Below are 7,583 nucleotides of genomic sequence, written 5' to 3'. Positions count from 1 at the left end.
TTATGAGCTTGCAGACATATGTTATGACTAATGGGACAGAATCAGAACAGAAAAACAGCTTAAATATTAAGCCACACAGAAGTCATAAAAAGGTTGCCTGGTTCCTTATGGCATATAAATTATGTGAACCTTATTAGTAATAGTTTGTGATGCTTTTTAATGTTTATATTTATTATATATTTATCTTTATTATTTGTCATGACAAATAATCACCAAAAAATAAATATAATTAAATAAATAATATAATAAGTATTATTAATCATCATATTTTCCCTAATATTATATTATATTATATTATATTTGTGGTAACAAATAATGACAATTAAATAATACATTAAGATTAAGCAGTAAATTTGTCTTAATAAAGTGGTCGGGACAGGACGGGATGGGAATGTGGGGGGTAAGGTTACATCTTCTTTAAATAATACAAATATTATTAATCTATTATATTATATAATCTTTTATTTTGCAGCTAAAATATAAATTATTAGCTGCAAAAATAAATATAATATTCAAGCGGTTTTAATATTTATTTGAGATTAATATTATAATTTTTTATTTTTATTATTTTAAATAATTGATTGTATTTGTGGTAACAAATAATTATGATAATTATATAAAATAATAATAACAACGGTAATTAAAACTGTCCAAACACTATTTCCCCATCTTATCTTTGGCGAGATATCAAACCTCAAACCAGATTTTCCATGTCTCCTCTTTGGATCTGTGTGCATTATTCCATGTCTACCTGATAAAAACCACTGTGCCTAATGATGGCAGATGTTGTTTGGCAGCTTTAGTGTCAATACAAAGGTCAGTCAGTGTATAATGGGCTGATGATGGAAGCAGCTGTTCTCACAGTGAGTCTGTCCATATGTCCACTGCTTGTCGCGGGATCTTTATGCACATCCTAGTAAACATACCTCAGCTCTCATTCCCATTTCTCCCTCTCTCACAAACACAACCTAAATCCAATCACCTCAGCCTCTAAAGTGGATGAGGTTGATTAAAGAGAACTCAGAGAACGATGTTCACTCCATCATGACCAGAGGAACAGCAGCAGGATTACAGGGGGATTGTTTCGACAGACAATGGTGTCTACCTGATCCTGATCCCAGAGCTGCAGAGAATGCTGGGATTGGCAGCGTTTAATAAAGGAAAGTGCTCTCGTAATCCGGATTTACCAAAGTGCCCTTTTGTGTTAATCAGACAGTTTTTTACAGGATGCTTTATGACATCTGTCACAAGGAGAAGCAGGAGTTCATGATCGTTTGGGTCAGACATGGTGACAGACATAAAGTACAGTGTCCATTTAATTGGAGAAAAATAACAATCTTTTCACAATACTCTTTTCATCAATCTGTATTATTATTAATTATTATTAATATGCATCAGAACTACACATTTAAGAGGCATATACATTTATGTGTAATATATTATAGAATAATAATATATTGTTTTAGTATCTTTGAGATACTACAATAGTTTATAGTCAAAATATTAGTATATAATATTTTGAATATTTTATGTTTATATTTTATGTTTTCATCTTGGTTTAGGTTGTAGTTTTAGTAATTGGTTCGTGTTTCTTCTCTCTCTCTCTCTCTCTCTCTCTCTCTTTAAATTTAAATTTAATATCATTTTGCCTCGGCAACTAGCTGCAATATAAAAATATATTTATTTTACTTAATGTTTCTTTAAAATAAATGTAAATCTTTAGTAACATTATTATGAAACTTTACTGTCACTTTTCAGAATGTATAATATGCCCAAAATGTATATACTTAGGTTAAAGCTTTAATAATGTTGTTGTTTTCTCATTTTTATATTATTATTATTATTATTATTATTATTATTATTATTATTAGTGTTTTAGCATTTGTTATTTCAGTAAAAGTTAAACTAAATTAAAATGTTGCCTCGTCAGCTTTATTAATTACATTTTAGATAATGTTTCCTTTCAAGTAATGAAACGTGTGTGTGTGTGTGTGTGTGTGTGTGTTTAATTAAAATGTAATTATTTTTCAAATTAATGCATCCTTGTGGAGTAACGTATTTTTTCAGTGTATATACTGAGTGTGTGCGTGTATACACACATGCACACACACACACACACACACACACACATACACATGTATATTACACAGAGAATCATGAGATACTGTACCACAGGGTGTGTATGAAGGTACATACACACACACACACACACAGAGCAGCTAATCGACTAATGTTGTGTAATTACTTTTGAGTCGCAGCGAAAAGCTGCATTTTTATAATGAAAGTGCAGTGTATCAGTGATGGAGCATAATAAACTACTTCTAAAATTGAGGATTACATTGATAAACCTCAGAAGGCCAGATGTGGGAATCAAGGAGGTTGGGGCTGGATCCGGCAAATCTAGGATGGGATTAATGTAGAAAATCCCACGGGCCGGAACGCTGCCTTTTCCATGAGGATTAGGGTCTTGTGTGGAGTCAACATGCTGTAATCCACCGATTAGCTGAAATAATCACCTGTAAATACACCTTGGCCCGCACACATCCCAGAATACCAACCGCTGCCGTGAACAGAGAGTCAATGAGTTAAAATAAAACCCCAGAAAGATCTGAAGAAAATACACGAATGCACAGAATAATAAAAAAAAAAAAAACAGAATGTTCCCATGAAACAGTTTGAGAGTAAAGAAGGCCATGCACGGTTCAATGTCTGCCACATGTAAATACACAGATATGTGTATCTTGTGTTTATGTTTCTATAAAGTATATTCAATGTGGTAGAGATCTGCCGTTTGTAATGCATGATGAATCAAAGTCTGTGATTATATGTGGTCAGTGCTCAACAGATTTAGTAATTGTAGCTGAATTTCGATCAGTGGAAGTAACTGTTTAGATGGACTGTTTATACAGCCTCATATTAGCTCTTTCTAGATTACACTTTCTAATGTTTGACTGTCCGGCTGCTAAAAAAACATCATAAAGAAATTTGAATTGAGATGATAGTCATCAATCACTACCCTTAAGAGGCCTTTTTTTAATGCGAAGTACGTTTAGCAAGTTATTATGACTGCCCAAATACTACATATACTGGGAAAGTGAGTGAGAAATAATAACTTACAAGCTAAAGTACTGTTAGCTTTCTATTGCAGAGCCAGTTCACAGTTTACTATGAATCAGCATCACTGAGCTAGAGATTGTCAACTGTGACTCGGTATTTCCCTCTAGTGCTCATAGTGAGGAGTTACTTCAGCCTGAAAGTCTTTTAGTGTGCACTAACTAGTAGGACAGAGCTGTCAATCATTTAGATGCCAGATGTACAAAAACTAAATTTCTATAGCGTAAAATATTATTTGCATCATATATTGTTTCTACAACCTAATATATTACATTATCATGTTTGTTAATATGTGGGTTTATTAATCAGAACTATATGGTTTAGAGGCATATTTTAATTCACACACACACACACACACAAGATTATTCGATGAATGTGAAAATCAAAACAATGCCATTTATTTAAAAGAAAAATCTTTTGCAACATTAAAAATGTCTTTAAATAAAAGTTTCTTCCTACCCACAACAGAACTGTACTGCTAATTGTATTATTTAAATTATAATTTTTTTTAAATAATTTATTTCAGTCAGTTTATTTATTTTGTATTATAATATTTTATGGGTATTTGTGTGTGTGTGTGTGTGTGTATGTATATATATATATATATATATATATATATATATACAGTCAGGTCCATAAATATTGGGACATCGACACAATTCTAATCTTTTTGGCTCTATACACCATCACAATGGATTTGAAATGAAACGAACAAGATGTGCTTTAACTGCAGACTTTCAGCTTTAATTTGAGGGTATTTACATCCAAACCAGGTGAACGGTGTAGGAATTACAACAGTTTGTATATGTACATCCCACTTGTTAAGGGACCAAAAGTAATGGGACAGATTAACAATCATAAATCAAACTTTCATTTTTTAATACTTGGTTGCAAATCCTTTGCAGTCAATTACAGCCTGAAGTCTGGAGATCAATTAGACATCAGCGTACGCTGGGTTTCATCCCCGGTGATGCTCTGCCAGGCCTCTACTGCAACTGTCTTCAGTTCCTGCTTGTTCTTGGGGCATTTTCCCTTCAGTTTTGTCTTCAGCAAGTGAAATGCATGCTCAATCGGATTTAGGTCAGGTGATTGACTTGGCCATTGCATAACATTCCACTTCTTTCCCTTAAAAATCTCTTTGGTTGCTTTCCAAACACCAAACTACCCGGAAGACCATGGAAAACAACTGTGGTGGATGATCGAAGAATTCTCTCTCTGGTGAAGAAATCCTTCACAACAGTTGGCCAGATCAAGAACACTCTCCAAGAGGTAGGTGTATGTGTGTGTCAAAGTCAACAATCAAGAGAAGACTTCACCATGTGAATACAGAGGGTTCACCACAAGATGTAAACCACTGGTGAGTCTCTAAAACAGGAAGGCCAGATTAGAGTTTGCCAAACAACATCTAAATAAGCCTTCACAGTTCTGGAACAACATCCTATGGACAGATGGGACAAAGATCAACTTGTACCAGAGTGATGGAAAGAGAAGAGAATGGAGAAGGAAAGGAACTGCTCATGATCACCTCATCAGTGAAGCATGGTGGTGGTAGTGTCATGGCGTGGGCATGTATGGCTGCCAATGGAACTGGTTCTCTTGTATTTATTGATGATGTGGCTGCTGACAAAAGCATTAGGATGAATTCTGAAGTGTTTAGGGCAATATTATCTGCTCATATTCAGCCAAATGTTTCAGAAATCATTGGTCAGCGCTTCACAGTGCAGATGGACATTGACCCGAAGCATACTGCGAAAGCAACCAAAGAGATTTTTAAGGGAAAGAAGTGGAATGTTATGCAATGGCCAAGTCAATCACCTGACCTAAATCCGATTGAGCATGCATTTCACTTGCTGAAGACAAAACTGAAGGGAAAATGCCCCAAGAACAAGCAGGAACTGAAGACAGTTGCAGTAGAGGCCTGGCAGAGCATCACCGGGGATGAAACCCAGCGTACGCTGATGTCTAATTGATCTCCAGACTTCAGGCTGTAATTGACTGCAAAGGATTTGCAACCAAGTATTAAAAAATGAAAGTTTGATTTATGATTGTTAATCTGTCCCATTACTTTTGGTCCCTTAAATAGTGGGATGTACATATACAAACTGTTGTAATTCCTACACCGTTCACCTGGTTTGGATGTAAATACCCTCAAATTAAAGCTGAAAGTCTGCAGTTAAAGCACATCTTGTTCGTTTCATTTCAAATCCATTGTGATGGTGTATAGAGCCAAAAAGATTAGAATTGTGTCAATGTCCCAATATTTATGGACCTGACTGTATATATATATATATATATATATATATATATATATATATATATATATATACACACACACACACATCTATCTATCTATCTATCTATCTATCTATCTATCTATCTATATTAAATACAACAGAAGACATTAAATAAGGCACAACAAAATCCACAAATACTGAAACATGTCTTTTATTTCGAAAGACATTTAAGGAACACTCCCTCACATGGGAAAACAAGGTTATTTTGGTTCTTAGCAGATTGCGAAATGAATTCATCAAATGACAATGAACAAATTAAACTAATTAAAACGAAGAAAAAAATATAATACAACAGTAAAGTGAAATTAAACTATCATAGACCATATTTTATATATAAAACAATGCAAGCTCAATAAATATGACAAACACAAAAAGCCTAATCAGTAAACAGACAATACACCATCTTTTCTTTGGGCAGGGTGTTTTTCTTTTTTATTTCTTTCAAAACGGGAGTTCAGAAGGGCTTGGTTTAGTGAAAGCACCAGTTAGTTTCAGTTTAACCTTTCGGGGAACAGCAGTATCTGTGAAATCAAAAGAGTACCAAAACATACAATAAATCATCAATACATCTGTTAATGCTTGAAAACTAACATGAGCTTTCACTTAAACCAAACACCCTATTCAGTGTCAGCTAAACTCGAATAAGTGCTCATCTAGTGTCAGGCGACGCTTCCTGAATCCTTAAATGTTAGAAACCAAAATACAGAGTTTTTTCAGTTTCTGTTTGCCTTTAGCTGCACATCTGCTGGAGCATTTTGGATATCATCATGCATCTATGAATCCAACTTGACCCACACAACACAATATACAGTAAAAGGTTTGATGTGCTCATGTATAACTAAAATAAGCTGCGTCAACCCAAAGATTCAATAGTATAAGCAGTAGCATGACAGAAGTATTCCTGCCATATGAACATAACACTGGTCCTAAGTTAATGTGTAACGTGCCTTAGTGGCTACTCAAGTTATCTGAAGTCAAACAGTGATTGGGTTTATAATGCACTCAGTCATACACAAATGCACGTGAATTCGCACACTTTCTCATTCATAAACACACACACAAACATTCACATAACAGTAGTGCAGTTAACATGAATCACTTCCATCCTCAAAGCAGAAATACTCTTAGAAAGCAAACAGGGTGATAAAGGAATCCAAGATGTGGTGTTTTATTCTCATGTTCTCATTTCTACTTCCTTTCGGCATCACGTGACCCTCGGAAACCTCAAATGTCCTGCGGTAAGGGCTCCGGTCACACTTTCTCTTTGATCGTTTGGTCTTGGGTTCTCATTCGGATAATGGTGCAGTTTCACTAAAAGCTTTGACCTATTAGTAGTTGGTTGTTTTACAAAGTGCAAGGAGTTAATGAGTCTGAGAAACCACAGGAAGCTACACGCTGAGGAATCCATCCGACTGGAAGAGGGCGCGAGAGGGCATTTGTGTCCTGCAGAATTCAGTCTCACAATGTTGTCCCAAAACGTCTGTTCCAGAGGGATGCTACACTTCTCTGAGGAGAAAGAAGACAAGAGTCAAAAAACTGAGCTTTTAGCAACACTAAACGTTTCAGTGTCGATCTGAGACCAACATTGTATCCATTTAATTTAAATAGGTAAATCTTTTCAAATGTAAAAAATAAACCACTACAGCCGCTTACCAATTTAAATAATAGTAATAATAAAATGATAAATCAATGAATCGTCCTATTGTATTTTTTCATATTTTTATGAAATCAGATGTCATTGATTACCAATATAAAATTACTATTTGAGAACTCCTATCTTAATGTGTAATTTTTAAAAAAATATAATATAAATATAAATTCAATAATATAAAGTAAAAATAAAGGAAATTTCATGTATTTAAAATTTTTATTTCATTACAATAAATAAACATTCTATTATATTATAAAAACTAATTTTATTAATTAAATTGTCCATTTTTCTATTTTCTGGTAATCTGGAGAAATCTATATTGTAAAACTGAACACAAAGGTCAACTGATTGCCAATGTTACAATAAAATAAGAGCATAAAATTTGTATTTAATTTAAAAAGTGTTTATTTCATTTAACATATATAAAAAATATTATATGATAATTACTTTTTACTATATTTTTACCCTATATTTTATTTTTTTGTTTTATGAAACCTGCATTGGATCAAGCTATTTTGTAACAA

This window comes from Carassius auratus, unplaced genomic scaffold (assembly GCF_003368295.1).
Source record: "Carassius auratus strain Wakin unplaced genomic scaffold, ASM336829v1 scaf_tig00034482, whole genome shotgun sequence".
NCBI lineage: Eukaryota > Metazoa > Chordata > Actinopteri > Cypriniformes > Cyprinidae > Carassius > Carassius auratus.
Note: the sequence above shows the minus strand (reverse complement) of the source record.